The sequence below is a fragment of the Triturus cristatus genome, chromosome 9, assembly GCF_964204655.1.
Source record: "Triturus cristatus chromosome 9, aTriCri1.1, whole genome shotgun sequence".
NCBI classification, from domain to species: domain Eukaryota; kingdom Metazoa; phylum Chordata; class Amphibia; order Caudata; family Salamandridae; genus Triturus; species Triturus cristatus.
This window is the reverse complement of record NC_140592.1, coordinates 693,489,153-693,508,552: the sequence shown is the minus strand read 5'-3', so window position 1 is coordinate 693,508,552 and position 19,400 is coordinate 693,489,153.

Genomic DNA, 19,400 nt, shown 5'->3' with positions numbered 1-19,400 from the left:
CAGCAGCACCATTAGATGAATCAGACAGTGAACCTGACGAGAACTTGCTACATTCCAGTATTTGTGCCTCACAAAATTCTGCTTCTGAATTATCTGAATATGAGACTATTGCTGTGAATGAAATATTACTTGAAAGTTAAATAATGAATGAGAACTTTACCACAAATTTTGGGAATGGGAAATATTTTCCATCTGCACCGTACCTTACCAGTTGCAGAAGAAGAAGCCAGGCTAGAAGACTACATTTCACTCATCCGCACAAGAGTGACATCGCTGAATTTCTCATCATCCATCTGCAGAGTAATTGACATAATTGGCTTTCCTCCAAAATCGTCTTTAAAAGAAGCCAAGCAGGAGGACTTCATTTCTCATCATCCATCTTCTTTGGTAGTGAAATCACTGTATTTCCCATCAGCAATCTGCACAGGGAACAACATCACGGGTGCCCCACCAAAACCATCTTTAACAGAAAAAGTCGGACAAGAGGATTTCATTTCTCGTCATCTGTACTGGAAGTGACATCACTGTATTTCTCATCATATACCTACACAGGAAGTAACATTACTGGTTTTCCACAAACACTATCTTTAAAAGAAGAAGCCAGGCAAGAGGCTTACATTTCACATCATCCATCTGCACAGGAAGTAAAAGGTCTTGGATAGAGTCACCACTACTGAGCAGACGGTGGACTCGCACCAGAACAAACTCCATACCTTGCGGGATACAGTTGTTGGTCTACAGAGAAATGTGGGACACCTGGACGATCGAGCTGAAGATGCGGAAGGGTGATCGAGAAGAAAGAATCTCCGCTTTGTGGGATTTCCCAAAAAAGCAGAAGGTCCATCTACAGAGCTGTTCATTGAGGATTGGCTGACTTGCGTATTGGCCCCAAGGAAACTATCCAAGTTCTTCTCTGTGAAGAGGGTGCATAGAGCTTTGGTTCCACCCCCCCCCCTACTCCCCTGAGTCCAGGAGCACCTCCAAGGGCTCTCATAACAAAGTTCCTCAATTTCCGGGACCGTGATCTTATCTTGTAGCTTACCCGACGCCATGGCCTGTTAACACATGAGGGCCATCAGATTTCCATATACCTAGATTATACACAAAGAGTGCAGGAAAAAAGAAGCTCCTTTTTGGTGGTGAAGCTCCGTATGCAAGACCTGAATCTTAAATACAGTCTCCTATTCCCCGTGAAGTTGAGAGTTGAGTGTGGGGGCATAGCATTGTTCTTCTTTTCAGCTGTGGAAGCAAGTGACTGGTTGGACGCAAGACGATCCCCAGAGGCCTGTTTGGTGCCCTCAACGATGGCACCAAGAAAGTCTGGGTCTCACAGGCAACCTAGACACCGGAGTCAACATACACAATCACAAAACAGCGCCAAGAGACATAGCCCAAGCAGATAAGGGTGTGGCCAGATGGAACAGTACAGGCATTGGACGTCTCGGACTCTAGACCCTCTTCACCCGGAGACCTCTTGAACAGTAACCCAAACGAAGATATGGACGCCTAGCAGAGACACAAGGTAAAGACACGAGATAACTCGTAACTCCAACAGTCTACCCTTGATGGGTGACAATTGGTCACCGAGATGTAACACTGGGAGGGAGGAAGAAGAGACTCATTTTATTATGGGATATTCTACACAAACTGAGATGCTTGGCGGGGGTTTGCCCCCCAGAGGCTGGTACCTGGTTAAGGAGTTAGAGGCTAGTCCTCACACCTTGCTAGCGAACTAGTCACTTCTTTTGAACAGGGTGGGAGGAGAGGGAGAAAGCCAACAGTGTGTATTTTTATGTTGACTTATTATAGGTTATAATTGTGGGATATTTTTAGGGGAATGGGGCGACATCTGCAAGCCTTCGCTGGTTTAGTTCAGAGAGAGAGGGAAATGCGATATTCCCCAGGGGGTGGGGTGAAGTTGGGGAAGTTAAGACAATGTTTATGGGGTCCCCTTTACGTAAGTGTCAGCCTGGGAAACTCAGGACATTAAAGGTCAGGATGGAAATGTGCATCACAGTTCACACACACAGGAATCATACTGTGCGAAAGGGCACACAAAGCAAATGGGATAGGCCACCATGAGTAAATTAATCACTTGACATGTTTGAGGCATCGCGCCCTTCGAAAAACATAGAGGCATCTTTGCCTATTTAATAAAATGTAGAGTGGCGGTTGCCTGTCTTCAGGAGACCCATACCTGGGGGGGTTTCCATAAAGTGCTTATGGAAGAGATGGCGGGGACAAATATATGCTACCTCATATTCTGGGTTTGCGAGGGGGTCACTTATATGGGTAGCCCCTGGAGTTCCGTTTCAACATTTGCATCATGTAGTCGAACCGGACGGGAGATATGTAATCCTCCATGGGAGACTGGACGGTTCAGAAATTTGTATTATTAATGTCTCTGCACCAGATGATGATAGAGTTTCCTTTTTTGCTGATCTTCTGGTAGCGGCCTCCCCTTACTTGGAAGCACCAATAGTCTTGGCGGGGGATGTTAATTGTGTTCTTGATGGGTCTCTCGATCGGGAGCCACCGCGACTCCATACTAAGCCTAACATGACCGGCGCGCTGCTGGGCGTGCTGCAGGGGTTACACCTGCAAGATTTATGACGTATATGCCATCCCACTACAAAACAGTACTCCTGCTACTCTCCCACCATCGGAACATCCCGGAGGTTAGACTATTGGTTCCTCTCTGTGGATCTTGGCTGGAGGGTGGAAGGGATATTGTATTTGCGGAGATACTTGGCAGATCATTCCCCAGTTCTGTTGAAGTTGGTGGGTAGAGGTACGAGATCTGAGATACCCCTGTGGCGGCTCAACCGTGAGCCGTCACAGACCCTCTATTTGTAGCCGCGATCTCGACAGAACTGACCAGATATTTCCAAGAGAATTGGGGGTCAGCTTTGTGCCGGATGAATGAGTGGTAGGCAATGAAGGTAGTTATACAAGGAATCTGCATTAAGACTACATATGGTGTGAGATCCCAATTGGAAGAAGATGTAAGTAGCCCTGAGACAGTCTTGGGGAAACTAGAGACTGAGGTAGCCAAGACCCCACAGAAGTTGACAGAATGGACTGAAGCTAGGGAGGCTCTTATGACAGATCTCCGCAGACTTGAAAAGCATGTCCACACAACATATGGACAGAAACTTTACAGAGAAGGTGACAAAACCGGAGCGCTGTTGGCTCGGCTGATACAACAGGAAACACTAGTAGTTCAGATACTACAAATACGTACCAAGAATGGGGTATTAGTATACTCACAAAGAATGATAGTAGTCACCTTGGCACATTACTTGCAAAAGGTATACACTAGTCAAGCTGGATTTTACCCAGAAGCATTGATACCGTATTTAGACATGGTAGACCTCCCGTCCCTAGCGCCCGAGGACCAAGACATTCTGAGTGCCCCGATTGCTGGAGACAAAATCATTAACACTATAGTGTGGTAAATTTTAATTACCTAGACTTAATTTATGCGGTAAAATTCAATAAGAATAACTCAGTAAAAATAAGAGGCAGAATCCGTGGTATTTGAGGTTTTAAAATGGGTTTATTCCTTACAAAGGAATTGGTTCGAACCAGGCAATCGGGTTCCGTCACCACGAAGGTTCGGGAAGGGATAGAGCGCTACTTTATTGACAGGTTATCATATATATAGTAAATGCATTACAGTAAAGACATATGCAGAAGGCGTGACAACTGAGAAGAGAGATAAGAATACACATACGTAATGAAAAGGCGTTACAATAGGCGTGCATGAGGGCGTGTACTAGAAACGTCAGTATGATGATGACACAGGTGGGTGGATCCATAGGAGAATCCTGCAAAGTCAGCAGAAATACATGGCAGAGATGCGCGCACAGTAGCATGACGTGTGATTGACGTGTAACTGGAGGGTGAAGGGGACTTGACATTTAGCCCTACATGAGGAGACAGAAGTCTGGGATGTCAGAACAACCTAATCCCAAATCGTATCTAATATCTTGTGTTTAAGGAACTGTATTATCTGGAAGGAAAGGTCTCTCAGGCAGAGGCTATCCTATACTGACTTCTAGTGCGTGTATAAGCGTCTACGTGTCTACATGAGATGCGAGGGGGCATGGGCCTACCATGGCAACAGAAACCATGAATTACTTGCACGGAGACAGTAAGGCCGGGCCCTTTGCTCTGTAGCTGGAAGGATGTTTACCTAAACTACTAGACAGAAATGCATTTCTCGAGGAGCGGAGCAGATAACTTGAAGGCTGGATACAGTCTTGGCAGGCAACAGGCCGGGCCAGGCACCGTTAGCCGTGCAGGAAGTAAGACAAAGGTCATGGATACAGATGCAGGTCCAGGCTGGAGCATTCAGAGGCAGAAGGCAGGAAAAGCTCGATGGCAGAATTCAGGGCCTACCTTGCCAGAGCTGAAAAACGTGAAAAGTATACCATATAAAGACGGTGGCAAGGCATACATAGGAACGGAATATCCAACCCATTCATGGTGGATCTGAAAGAGGACATGTTGACGTTGGACGCATATGTATTTGTGTCTTCATAGCTTGAAGTGGAGGGAACATACATGTACTTGTAGCATGTACATGGAGCCGTTGGGGTCTAAGATAGGGGACACAATTGATCATAAAAATTCATATTTCCTCATTCCCTCCTTGTCCCCTACGGACCCTTCATGAAATATCGATCCTCAGGAATCCATCAATCTGTTCATGTAACATCATTTGCTCTTCTTTCTTCTTCCGAGATTTTGAATTAGAACTTGGACGTGGAATACATGATGTGGCACACAGGCCGCAAATCGCTGGTCCACATTGTAGACACAGGCAGCAACTGAATACTATGAGAAGGCCAATACCTAGGAAGGAAAGGACTTTCCATCCCCAGGCTGACAACACGCTCCAGAACCAACCGGACCATGTCCAGGTGCCTGGATTCTGGTGTATCTGGCTTGCAATCTTATGAAGACGAGTTATGGCTTTATATACGGATGGCGCGTTTTCTGGAATGAAAACACAGCAACTTGATCCGATGACTCTACAGGCTCCGCCCCTATCGGCCAGGATGACGTCAAGGACAAGACGATTTTGGAGAACAACAATCCGCATCGCAGACTGCTCCTCTGTTAAGTTGCCTAGGGCAGAGGTACTTTCATTCACTACTGCTTCAAGGGTTCTGGTTAATCTGCGTATCAGTTTACTATTAGAGACAACACCTATGTAGGGAAAGAGACCTTTATTGAAGTCTGTATATTGTTCCCATGCTGTTTCAGTGTAGTCGACAATCGGGAGATCTCTCTGAGGTCTATTGTGTACTAGATGGGTATTTCTATGATAATCAGGAGGGGCTAGGAAAACAGGTGGCAGAAGGAATGCAATGTAACAGATACCATCCCAATCTAGAGGTAAACGTATATATGCGGTATGACCACAAATGAAGTAGGAATGACGGGAAGCTCTAAATGTAGACTTGCCTTTATCACTGAATTCGATCACAGTAGTACATTTACTATGACCCAGGTGTACTGAACCATTCTTTCTTACACATAATTCACCTTTGACTGGTAATACGGACATAGCAGGCAAGACTGGTGCAGCTTTGGATTCAACATTCAGAATCATGAGGTTAAGTGTAAAATTACCTAATCCATATACTTCATTTTCTAGATCAGTTCCTGTCCTTTTGGGAAGTGCCTCCTTGTTAGGGTAGCAGGCTTTAAGCAAAACTAAGTTCAGGTTTCCCCATACCCAGTTGCTCTGGTAAACTACGGTATTTGAATCTAAAGAATTAATCAAACTAAACCATGCGCCACAGGAACCATTGTGTGAGAATGGATACGGAAAGAGAGGCAGAACTCCCTTGTATTTCTGATAGGGAGGGAGTCGGCCACATATCCAACAATTTGTAGCGTTGTTGGCCTGATGGGAGTGATGTAACATACTAATGAATGTGTTGTTGCGCAGCGCAAGTCTATAGGGCAATTCATGTGGGGGTAATTCGCTAAAAGAATGTTCGGCAGTAACATTGTAAGCAGAATGAGCACGCTTGAAAATAGGATAGTATATGTGCAACAGTATACTTGCAGCAATAATCAAAAGATTTAGAAAAAACATAATCAACAATGTCACTATACAGTGACTATGAAGTGATTTACAATATGCACGTTTCTTGAGCTGTTTATGTCTATCTCTCTCTCGATTTCGGTCTAGAGGATACATGTCAGAGACTAATTTAACCGATTCACCTAGGAGAGGACTTAAACAATCAAATTGTCTGACTTGCTAGACCTTAGTTTCAGTTTGTATTCTTGGGCAGCGGTTTTCTCGACCAGGGGGAGTTTTGTGTCAGTCTGTGGAGGAGGGTAGGTCTGAGAGTTCAAATCAGAAGGCAGTCCATGAAATTTCTTGATGTGGCTCGAGTGTAGCCAACCCTTGCGACCCTCGATCTTCACTGCTGTCCTCGTGGTCAGGAGTACTAATTTCGGCGTTTGCCAGCGAGGCTCCAGCGGGCTCCTCCTGTCGAAGTTTCTTATAAAAACAAAATCTCCGGGAACCACTTCATGGGGCTTCACCTCGGTGTTGTCGGGAAAGGCTGCAGCTACCTGTGAACGGCAAGATTGTAGTGCAGACATCAAGGAAGCAAGGTAATCTGTCAGCATATTACAATCAACATCAGTGATTTTACGTGGTATAGGCGTCCCCCACATATTTGGTGGCCTACCGAAGACCACCTCGTACGGGGATAGCCCTGTTCGAGAATGTGCTATCATTCTCATGTAAAAGAGTGCAACTGGTAAGGCTACTATCCAGTCGACGCCTTTCTCTCTACAGATTTTAGAAAGTCGTATTTTCAGAGTCTGGTTGTGACGTTCCACGAGACCTGCTGCCTCGGGATGCCGGACACAGTGGAATTTCCATTGATAGCCTAACAGGAGTGAAATGTGTTTCATTAGCTCGGATGAGAACGGTTGGCCGTTATCTGAATACACGATACGGGGCAAACCATACCGTGGGAAGAATTCACGAACCAGCTGCTTGGCAGTGGTCGGGGCAGTGTAATCTGAGACTGGATATGCTTCTGTCCAACGGGAAAGAGCGCATACAACTACGAGAACATATTTGAATCCTCGACAACGTTCCATCTGGATATAATCCATCTGGAGGACTTCAAAAGGGTGATCAGGAGGTTGAAATCCACCTTGCTCTACAGGAACGCCTTTACCTGGGTTGAACTGACAACAAATCATGCAAGTACGCACTTTCTGTTTGGCTGCAGCTCGTAAGTGTTTATTAAACCAAATGTTTTGAATACTGTCTAACATAGCTTTCTCTCCTAGATGTGCTGGACTATGTATTGTGTTAATGATAACTTGAACCATTGAGTCGGGGAGAAACCATGTAGATTTTCCCTTCGTCATCCATCCCTGATCTGTTTGGATCCCTCCTAGTTCAGTCCATTTCTTGATTTCCTCTGGTGTAGCATGTGTCTGTATGTCAATTACATCAAGGGCGGGATCCCTAACTGTCATGCAGTGTGTCGATGTCGGAACTATTGTCTTTGTCAAGTCAGTTGCATGAGTTCGATTCTGTGCTGTTTGCTTAGCTGTTCGGTCTGCTAGGTCGTTACCCTGGGAAATGATATCGGTGACTTTTGTATGAGCCTTGCACTTCATGATAGATATCGAAGTAGGCAGATGTATTGCATCTAACAGAGCTTGAATAAGGGGACCGTGTTGAATGTTGGCACCGTGAGAAGTCAAATAACCTCTCTCTCGCCAAAGGACTCCGAAGTCGTGTACAACTCCGAATGCATAACGTGAATCTGTGTATATGTTGACTCTTTTATTTTTGGCTTGAATACAGGCTTGTGTCAGAGCGATGAGCTCTGCTGCTTGAGCTGACAATGTGTCAATACAATTCGTTTCAATAACTTCGGTGTCTGTCGTGACTGCGTAAGCGGCCACTAATTCTCCTGTACTTGTTCTCATGCATGAACCATCCACATAAAGTGTCAGATCTGGATCTGGTAATGGAACGTCTGTCAGGTCTTGTCTGGGTTTCGTCGTAATAGTAATGACTTCAATGCAATCATGTGCCAATGGGTCTGTTCCACTTAATGGCAAAAGTGTGGCAGGATTTAATGTACTGCAGCGTCTGATTTCTATGTGTGGCTGAAACAATGTTAATTCGTAACCTGTCAGTCGTGCTATAGTCAAGTGTTGAGTCTGAGTTCGGTTTAAAAGCACTTCCACGGAGTGTGGAACTTGCACTGTCAACTGATGTCCTAATACTATGGAATCGCTTTGTCTGATCGCTAAAGCTGTCGCTGCGACTGATTTCAGGCACGTAGGCAGAGCCTGGGCTACTGGATCTAATGTGCTAGAAAAATAAGCACACGGTTTGTGTGAACCTGCTTGTTCCTGAGTGAGTACTGACAAAGCAGTACCTTCGCGTTCTGTAACGACAAGTGTAAAAGGCTTACTGTAACATGGTGTCGCTAAAACAGGTGCTTGACATAAGGCTTTCTTTAAGTCTTCAAAAGCTTGTGTATGTGCCTGAGTCCAAGGGAGGACAGTCGAAGTCGCTGCCTCCTGGGTTGTCAACTGAATGAGTGGCTTTACTAGAAATGCATATTGGGGAATCCATTGTCTACAGTACGAAGTGAGACCTATGAAGGCCCGCACCTCCTTTTGTGTCTTGGGTGGTGGCATGTTTACAATTAACTGGATGCGGTCAGGTGTGAGCTGTCTCCCCCCCTTGGACAGCAAGTGCCCAAGGTACACAACTTGCTGAACACAGAATTGCAGCTTCGAAGGGGACACCTTGTGCCCCTTGTCGGCCAGAAAATGTAAAACCGTCAGTGATGCTTTTTCACATTCGGGTTCGCTTCGGGCGGTGATCAGTAGATCATCGACATACTGAAGCAGGGCAGTGTTAACAGGCATGTGGATACTGTCAAGTTGTCTTTTCAGTGCTTGGCTGTAGATGCTGGGCTTTCTGTGAATCCTTGAGGTGCGCGTGCAAATTTGAAGCTTCGTCCATTTAAACAAAATCCGAACAAATATTGGCTTTCCGGATCGATTGGGACGCTAAAGAAGGCGTTCTTGAGGTCAATTACAGTAAAGAACGTTGCTTCTGAATCAATAGCTGTCAATAGTGAAGAGATATCTGGAACCACGGGGTACTGTGGTACAATGCATTTATTCAATTCGCGCAGATCAATAATTAATCGATAAACTGGGGGTGCATTTGGATCAGTTCGTTTAAGAACCGGAATGATAGGAGAATTACATACATTGGAGTCCGTTTCCACAACCACTCCTTGTGCAATGAGTTCGTCAATGATTTGCAGCAAAGCCACTACAGCATCTGGAGGTAACTTGTATTGTCGAATTCGTGGTAATACCACTCCTGCTTTGAGTGTGACTCGATATGGTGTAATATGCATACAACCTACATCAGTGGGGCCTTGTGCCCATAAATGTGCAGGGACATTCTGTAACCTGTGATCCATGTCTCTAAATACATAGTGACCTTTAAAGTCACGCAAAAATAGTCGTACCCCCTCCGTGGAACAACATATTACAGCTCCTAGAGCTTTCAGTGTCTTTATACCTAACAAGTTTTCTGGGCATGATTTTGTAAGCAATAAATCTGTAGTCCGTGTCAATGGACCAACTGCAAGAGGAAGAGGTTGCGATACTTCTTTAACAATAGGCTTTCCTGAAAATCCAAGGGAAATATTCTGTGAGCCTGAGAGGGGTGCCCCTGGAACCTCGTCGTGACTTATAGTTGTTCTGCTTGCCCCTGTATCAATTAAAAACTTTCTGTCTTTCCCTAATACTTGACTATGTGCATAAGGACCCTCTTGATCTACGGGAACCTCAATAAGGGGTAAGCCAACTTCCCTCTCTAGGCTGTTTCATGTGTATCGCTGATAATCGGGATAGTCATTTTGTGCATACTGGTACATCTGTTGTGTCGTGTTTTGTGTTGCGGCAATAGGCTGTGGCTGTGGTACCGCTACGGTCTGTTGTGCAGCTTGCATAGGCTGTACATTCTGAGGTACTTGTTGTTGGATCTGATCCTGTCTAGGTGGACGTGGTCTCTCCTTGGTTTTACCCGTAGAGATATTATGTTTCAGAACTGCACAATCGTTTATATAATGACCTGGCTGTTTACAATAGTTGCATGTCCCTTTGACAGGAACTGCTGAATTATTGGACTGTGTCGCACCCTTTTTATGACTGTCAGCTGGAACTGACTGGGCGACGAGCATTTTCATTTTCGTGTCTTTCATACGTCTCTGTTCGTGTTCTTGTTCTTCTCTAATTCTATTCTGGTGGTACTGTAACATTTGTAACATTTGTGACGGGGTGTTAGCTTGCCAAGAGCTCTCTACTTTCAATACTCTGTTCTTAACCTGAGGCAAGGAATTCTCGACTAATTTTGTTACAAAAAGATGTGGATATGAATCGCTACTTGCTTTCAGGCCGCTATTAATACCAAAACATTTTTCAAATCGGGAATAAAAATCACTAGTGTCTTCATCGGGTTTCTGTTTGCAAGCTGAGATTGCTCCCCAGTCTTCCTTTTTCGTAGTCAATAAACGTGGCAATACTTGTACTAATAATCCTGGTAATGCTTTAGTTTTGTCCCCAAGCCCTAGGCCTGCAGTTCGGGCATTTTCTTCGTTTTCTAATGCTGTCCAATCAATCTTTTGTTCTCCCACCTCCCACTCTTTTTCTTTGAGTTTCTCGTAAATACCGGCAGGCAATAATACTTTCAATATTTTCATAATGTCAGGATAGGTATAATCACCCATGAGTAACATGTCCTTTATTTCACGGTGGAAACCTGCTGGATCTCTGTCATGACTGGGCACTAATTTTTTCATTTCCAATAATTCTATTTTAGTTATAGCCGTGTACACAAACACGCGTCTAAAAGTATTATCATCATTTCTAATTGGGTGTACTTCGCGTAAGGGATTCTGTCTGTCTAAGTAATACGTTTTTCTTTCCATGGAGGGAGCTGGATCATGCTCTGGACACAGAAAGGCACTATATCTGTGTCGATATTCTAGAATTACTTTAATTAGATCGGTACCTAGACCTCTCCATTTATTCATGAGTAGTTCTATCAGTATATCAGGTAGGGGACCAGGATCGGAGTGTTGGCCTTTATATAATATTAGGAGGTGTTGTATCATGTATATACCAGCTAAACGCTGTTCGTCTGGTGAAAGATTCAAAAACGTATGTACTAGCGCGTCATCACTATATTTATCAGAACTGTCAGCCCATTGTACTGCTAACCTGGCTAATTCTTGTTCATCCATAGAATCGAGTACATGGTACCCCATTCGTTCTTGAAGTATTTTATCAGTAGCCTGAAACAAATGTTCAGGGGTCTTTGGGTTTGACATGGCTGCTTGAAAAATTCTCTTACTTTCTGGACGTATCGGACGTATTGAATTATTGAAGGATCTTCCCTTACCTACATAAGCTATCGTTTCTCTAGCTGGTAATTGTAATTGTCCTGCTGTCATTTCTAGGTGTTCCTCCTCCCCCGAGGACTCAGTTTTATCTGCATCTGTTTCTCTTTCAGGCTGTTCTTTTTCACATATTTGTTCTACTGTTTTTCTGATCCTTCGGTACATACTTTCTATACTATTCTGTTTATCATGTTTTCCGTCTGCTATATTCTGGCCCCATTTGTTAAGTGCTCTCATTTCTTCCGCGTCTACACCTGGCCTATCTCTGTGTCTTATCAGGCAGTTTATAAAGAATCGTAACAACAGTTTTTGCGTGTCCACTTTCTGGTATGCCATGGCCTCGCCAATACTTTCAGGACCTTGCCCTGTTTGGACAAAGTGATATATTTTGTCTAGATGATCAATCATTCCTGGTAGCATCATTAAATAGTTCGCAACTCGTCGTAGACGTACTGATGATAGCATCATTCTGTCGTCTTTACCTGGTACTGGATCATATCTACAATCTGTAAGAGGCTCTTTAAATATGTCATAATTCGCTGTTTGAGGTGTACGTTGATGTGCTAAATCCCTATAAGTCAATCGACGCACTGATGGCGGCGTATGAAAACTTCCTGTCGCACCTCCTGAGGTGCTAGGTCCAAAAGGATTCGTTGGGTGTAAGGTAGGAAGGATAGGTGCAGGAAGAAGTGAAGGAACGGGCGGAAGGTTTGGAACGGACTGAGGAGTATGTTGCTGCAGAAGTGGGGGCAGATTATCTCGGGGTCGAGCACCATTAGCAGGTGGTGTGCGTGGCGGCGGAGCATTAACATATTCGGGGGCTACATCGTCTAAATAGGAAGAAAGGAAAATGTCCTTTGCGGTCCTGGGGTGCAATTTAGTCGGAAGCAATGGAGGTGGCAGATCCTTTGGTACTTCCAGGGTGGCCTTAGGTAAACCCTCGGTCAGAAGAGGATACATACCATTCATAAGAGTGTTTCGTTGTCTGTCTACTTGTTCTGCTTTTGCTCGGATACCTTCCTCAATTAATACGTTTTCTCGGGCTTTGTCTGAATCCTCCCTACTTTTCTCTTCTTTTCTGAGCGCTTTCTCTGTGCGTCTATGCGATTCTTTACGCCATAATTCAATGGCATCTTTTTGTGACTGTCTGGCTTTCTTTTTCCATAATGCTTCTTCTACTCTCATGATGCAATCTGCATCCCATGTCCCAGCAACGGGCCATCTCTGATTCTCTGCTAAATCCTTGGTGTAGTCTACCCACAATTCAAGATATAATACGGCATCTAGGCCATGTTTATGGTACATAAAGTACCCTGGAGTGTCCCTAGGTGGAATGGGAACGGCTTCCTCGAGTATCCCTTTTCTAGTTTTTATCTGTCTTAGTTTCGAGAATAACGGCATCTTAACCTTGCTACTTGGTTCCTACTCGGACTTGAACACAATTAATACAATAAACACAGTAATGAAGATCGAACAATCACTCATACCACGACATTTAAAACATTTTAAAACGAACAATGATAATTAGAATAAAACTAGTTAACTGCATAATACTAGATGTACTGCTAAACAGCACAGATACACTGCTGAAACAGTGCAGACCAGGTCTGTGTACCCAAACCCGTCTTGACCGGCACAAACCAATGCGCACGTCTAGATGCGTCCCCAGCAACGGTACTCACCGGGAAGCACGGAACGGAACAGAAGGCCTCGGAAGTCTGGACTGGACTAGACCAGACTGGACTGGACTCGACTCGTGACTTAGTTACTTCGGAACTTCGGAATCTGGTGGGCCTCTGTATACCTCGGATCTTGCTCTCTCAGCTAGGCTCTGGTCGGGATCCTCCGCACTCCTCACCGCCTCGTCTGGGTGTTGATCGCAGCCTCAGTCACCCTCGTTGGCCTGAGGGAGATACAGGAAATCCTGCGGGTACGCGTAGTTGTCCGTCCGGCTGTGGCAGGAGACCGGGTCTGCAACGCACCTCCGGCGCGTGGGGTGTGAGAGGTGTCCCTGTTCGGGCGCCAATTATGTGGTAAATTTTAATTACCTAGACTTAATTTATGCGGTAAAATTCAATAAGAATAACTCAGTAAAAATAAGAGGCAGAATCCGTGGTATTTGAGGTTTTAAAATGGGTTTATTCCTTACAAAGGAATTGGTTCGAACCAGGCAATCGGGTTCCGTCACCACGAAGGTTCGGGAAGGGATAGAGCGCTACTTTATTGACAGGTTATCATATATATAGTAAATGCATTACAGTAAAGACATATGCAGAAGGCGTGACAACTGAGAAGAGAGATAAGAATACACATACGTAATGAAAAGGCGTTACAATAGGCGTGCATGAGGGCGTGTACTAGAAACGTCAGTATGATGATGACACAGGTGGGTGGATCCATAGGAGAATCCTGCAAAGTCAGCAGAAATACATGGCAGAGATGCGCGCACAGTAGCATGACGTGTGATTGACGTGTAACTGGAGGGTGAAGGGGACTTGACATTTAGCCCTACATGAGGAGACAGAAGTCTGGGATGTCAGAACAACCTAATCCCAAATCGTATCTAATATCTTGTGTTTAAGGAACTGTATTATCTGGAAGGAAAGGTCTCTCAGGCAGAGGCTATCCTATACTGACTTCTAGTGCGTGTATAAGCGTCTACGTGTCTACATGAGATGCGAGGGGGCATGGGCCTACCATGGCAACAGAAACCATGAATTACTTGCACGGAGACAGTAAGGCCGGGCCCTTTGCTCTGTAGCTGGAAGGATGTTTACCTAAACTACTAGACAGAAATGCATTTCTCGAGGAGCGGAGCAGATAACTTGAAGGCTGGATACAGTCTTGGCAGGCAACAGGCCGGGCCAGGCACCGTTAGCCGCGCAGGAAGTAAGACAAAGGTCATGGATACAGATGCAGGTCCAGGCTGGAGCATTCAGAGGCAGAAGGCAGGAAAAGCTCGATGGCAGAATTCAGGGCCTACCTTGCCAGAGCTGAAAAACGTGAAAAGTATACCATATAAAGACGGTGGCAAGGCATACATAGGAACGGAATATCCAACCCATTCATGGTGGATCTGAAAGAGGACATGTTGAGGTTGGACGCATATGTATTTGCGTCTTCATAGCTTGAAGTGGAGGGAACATACATGTACTTGTAGCATGTACATGGAGCCGTTGGGGTCTAAGATAGGGGACACAATTGATCATAAAAATTCATATTTCCTCAATAGACAGTCTCAAAACAGCCAAGAGTCTGGACTCTGATGGGCTCCCTGCGGAGTTTTATAGATGTGTTGCCCCTCTTCTCGCAGACAAGCTCCTAGAAGTATATAATGAGGGCTTCGACAAAGGTATATTGCCGCCAACTACGGGGGAGGCACTTGTGGCTATGATTTTTAAAAAAGATAAAAATCCTTACCAGCTGGCCTCTTACAGACCAATATCGCTGTTGAATTTTGATATGAAAATATTAAGCAGCATTATGGCGGATTGACTCCTCCCGAAGGTGTCGCAATTAATCCACCCCGACCAGGCGAGCTTTATTCCTGGCAGGAACACAACCTGTAACCTGAGACGACTGGCACATTTATGGCAGGCCTCTAAGTTGATGGTGATGGACAGTGCCATGGTGCTCTTAGATATCGAACAAGCGTTCGATTCTGTGGAGTGGCCGTATCTGTGGCAAGTCCTTAGGCGAATGGGAGTAGGTGATACCTATCTTCAATGGATTCAACTACTCTATGCAGCACCCATGTCTAGAGTACGGATAGGAAGAATGGTATCAAAACAACCGGCACTACAACGTCGCACCCGACAAGGATGCCCGCTCCCACCCTTACTTTTTGCAGTAGCGATGGAACCAGTGGCCATTCGATTAAGAGACACGATGGAGCCATGGGGAATACAGTGGGGGGATACAACTCATAAGGTCTCGATATATGCAGACAATACTCTAGTCTATCTGACACAGCCGGATCGATCCATTCCAGTACTACTATCAGAAATGCAAAGATTCTGGATGATCTCAGGGCTCCATATTAACCGTACAAAGTCCAGGGTGGTCCCACTTGGTGGAACGGCTAATATTCCACCGGCGAAGAGACTGCCTATCGATTTACCTTGGGCAGAAGAAGGACAAACATATTTGGGTATTTATCTGGCACATACGGCCAAGGCATATCATGAGTTACCATTGGCTGTGTAGTACAGGGATTGAGTTTGAGTTGAGTTTGAGTTTGAAAGTATTTATGAGCGCACGTATACCAGCGGTTTCTTGGCGCTATGGCTGACGGGGACTGAGGTTAGAAGCAGGGAGGGAAGGGGGAGCGTTTATTCAAAGGACTTTGTGAATAAGTGGGTTTTAAGGCATTTACGAAACTGTGAATAGAGGGTGATGGAGCGAAGTTCAAGGGGAAGGGAATTCCAGAGGGTGGGGGCAAGGATAGCAAATTTGGATCCTCCCCACTTCTTTCTCCGGAAGCGTGGGATGGTGAGGAGGGACTGGGAGGAGGAACATAGAGCCCTGGTGGGGATGTATGAGACAATCTCAGAGGAGATGAAGGCTGGCGCCAAACCCGATCGGGCCAGAAAGGTGATGGATGCGAGCTTGAATTGAATTCTAGCTCGCACGGGGAGCTAATGTAGTGAATTCAAAAGTGGGGTAGAATGGTGAAATTTAGGGAGATTGAAAACCAGGCGAGCCGCCTGGTTTTGTATCTGTTGTAGGCGACGCAAACTGTATGCAGGGATGCCGGCATACAGGGCGTTCCCATAGTCCAAGCGGGACACCACCATGGCCAAGATAATGAGTTTGAGGGCAGAAAAAGTGAAGAAGCGGGACACCCTGCGTATAGTGCGCAGTGAGAGAAAAGAGGAAGATACCACAGAGCTAACCTGGGAGTGAAGGGTGAGTTGAGAGTTAAGTTTTATGCCTAGAGTTTTAACTGAGGAAGAAGGAGCAGGTGAAGAACCAAGGGAGGGGGGCCAGAAAAGAGGGGACCAGGGGCTGGATGAACCGCCCGTCAACACCAACTCGGTTTTATCAGGGTTGAGTTTAAGGTGGTTGTGGTTCATCCAGTCCCTGATATGAAGCATAACAGTTTGGAAATTGAGAACAGCAGAGGGGGAAGAAAGATTGAAGACCAGCTGGAGGTCATCCGCATAATTAAATACGGTGACCTCCATCTGTTGAAGAGAAAAAATCAGAGGGGCAATATACAAATTAAACAAAAGGGGAGAGATAGAGGAACCTTGGGGGACCCCGCACTGAACTTTCCGGACGTCCGCTGTGAAATCACCCAGGCGGACAGCCTGGGTGCGGTTACTCAGGAAGGAGGATAACCAGACCAGGGCAGTCCCCCGATCCCCGCCGCCCCGATACGGGAGAGTAAGATGTTATAATCCACTGTATCAAAGGCGGCTGAGAGATCGAGGAGCACAAGGGCCTGGTGCTGATTAGTATCCATACCCTCCCTGAGGGTGTCTAGTACCGACATAACAACGGACTCCGTAGAGTGTGCGGGGCGGAAGCCAGCTTGGCGGGGGGCAAGGGCTCCATGCTTCTCCACAAAGGAACTCAGGGCGCGGGTGACGTGGCGCTCGAGCACTTTAGCCAGAAATGGCAAAAGGGAGATGGGGCGGAAATTGGCTAGGACAGAAGGATCTGCCCCCGGTTTTTTCAGAATGGGCACAATTACCGCGGATTTCAGGGAGCTAGGGACTATGCCCTGAGAAAGGGAGCTGTTTAGGAGGTGAAGGGGAGGGTCTGGGCAAGAAACGAAGATGTGAAGGAGGATGTGGGCAGGACAGGGATCGTGCGGGGAGCCAGATTTAATCAAAGGCACCAAAGAGGTCAGACCTTCCGGAGTGATAGGAGGAAAGGTGATCTGTGCGCCATTGGGGGGAGGACATCGAGGATCATCAAAAGATGGGGAAGGAGGAGGGATGTTGGCCTTGATGGTTGCAATTTTGTGGATGAAATAATCATTGAGAGAGAGGCAGAGATCTTCAGACGGGACTGGTTTTAGAGTAGTTCTGTCCGAGAACGCCAGGTTATGAACGATGGTAAATATCTCCTTGGACTGGTTCTCTGCTGCTAAAATCTTGGAGGAGAAGTAAGATGTTTTAGCCTCCAAGATGCCTTTTTTGTACTGGCTCAGGATGTTGGTGTATTCCAGTTTCAAAGTGGGGCAATAGTTTCTCCTCCAAGCCCGCTCCGCGCGGCGGACTGTTAGTTTGGTGGTTTTAAGCTCTTTATTAAACCACCGATTAGCGTCTTTGTCGCGTTTGGAAGTAATGCGCTTGAGCGGGGCAACAGAGTCGCGGCTATGGGAGAGCCACTGATCTATGGCATCAACCTGGGAGGCAGTGGTAAGGCCCTGAAGAGAGGGGAGAGAACGGGTAAGGAGAGAAGAGAGATTCTCAAGATTGACACGGCCCCATGATCGGACCCAGGTGTTTTTGGGCCGGGGGGGCTTAGTTGGAGGGAGAATAGGAAGGAGAAAGGAGATCAGGTGGTGGTCAGACCAAGAACAAGGGGAAATAGAAAGTGATTCCACAGGGCGGTTCAGGGACCAGATCTGGTCAAGCCGATGACCTTTAATGTGGGTGGGGGAGTGAACATGAGATATAAAGTTAAGGGAGTGAAGGGTTTCGGAAAATTCCTTTGATGACGGACATTCGGCAGGATCAAAGGGCCAGAAATTAAAATCGCCAAGAAGCAAGATGGAGGAATTATTGACTGTAATGGTGGCCAAGACCTCCAAAAAGTCAGGGAGAAACTGTAGGGGGGACTGGGGGGGACGGTAGGTGAGGAAGCAGGTTAGAGGGGGAGAGGTGGAAACTGTGCGAATCACCAGAAATTCAGTGGTGGCAATACTAGGTAAGGATAGAACTTGAAAAGGGAGATCGGTACGTGCGATGACCACCACGCCGCCCCCGGCTCTGCCTGAAGAGCGATCCGCCCTGAGGGCATAGTAGGAGGCCGGTAAGGTGGATAAGAGGGCAGGGAGGGAGTCATCGCAGAACCAGGTCTCGGTTAAGAAGAGGAGATCAGGAGCATGAAGGTCCAACAGGACCGAAAGTTCGTGCACGTGAGCAACAGCAGACCGAGTATTAAGGTAGAAAGCGGTGAAGTTTTTAGGGGTTGGCAAAGGAACTGACTCACAGATCGTGGGAGAAGTATCGACTATGGGAAAAGGGCGAGATAGGGAGGTGGAGGGAGTTATGCCAAGAGCAGAGATGCGGAAAATTGTTGTGGCCGAGATGGGCCAGGGGCCCTGATAGCTACGAAGTAGGTCCGGGGTGTAGTTAATGAGTGGGGCAGGGTGAGGTGCCCCTAGTCCCGGCCAGTCGCGGACGGGCGCAGACGGGCTTAACTTAGGCGCAACTTCGGCGCGCATTCGTCGCGCCCGCTGCGCTCGTCCGCTGCGCGTTCTGGGGATGCACATTTAAGTAGTGGACCGTTAGGGCGGGAAGGGGGCGTGGCCACAAAGTGGGCGTGGCTAGCGGCGCTGAAGGCAGGTAGAGGGTGTCACGTGACAGCGCTAGGTCCGCTGTACGTCGCCCTAAAGTGCCTGAGTGCGAGAGTTTTTAAAATACACAAGGTTAAAAATACAATTTGTCAAAGCAGCGATGTCAAGTCCCGGCTTTTCGCCTCAGGAGACCGGAGCCAGATGAGCGCTCGTGATTCAGCCCTATAAGTAGGGCGGGAAGGGGGCGTGGCCACAAAGTGGGCGTGGCTAGCGGCGCTGAAGGCAGGTAGAGGGTGTCACGTGACAGCGCTAGGTCCGCTGTACGTCGCCCTAAGGTGCCTGAGTGCGAGAGTGTTTAAAATACACAAGGTTAAAAATACAATTTGTCAAAGCAGCGATGTCAACTCCCGGCTTTTCGCCTCAGGAGA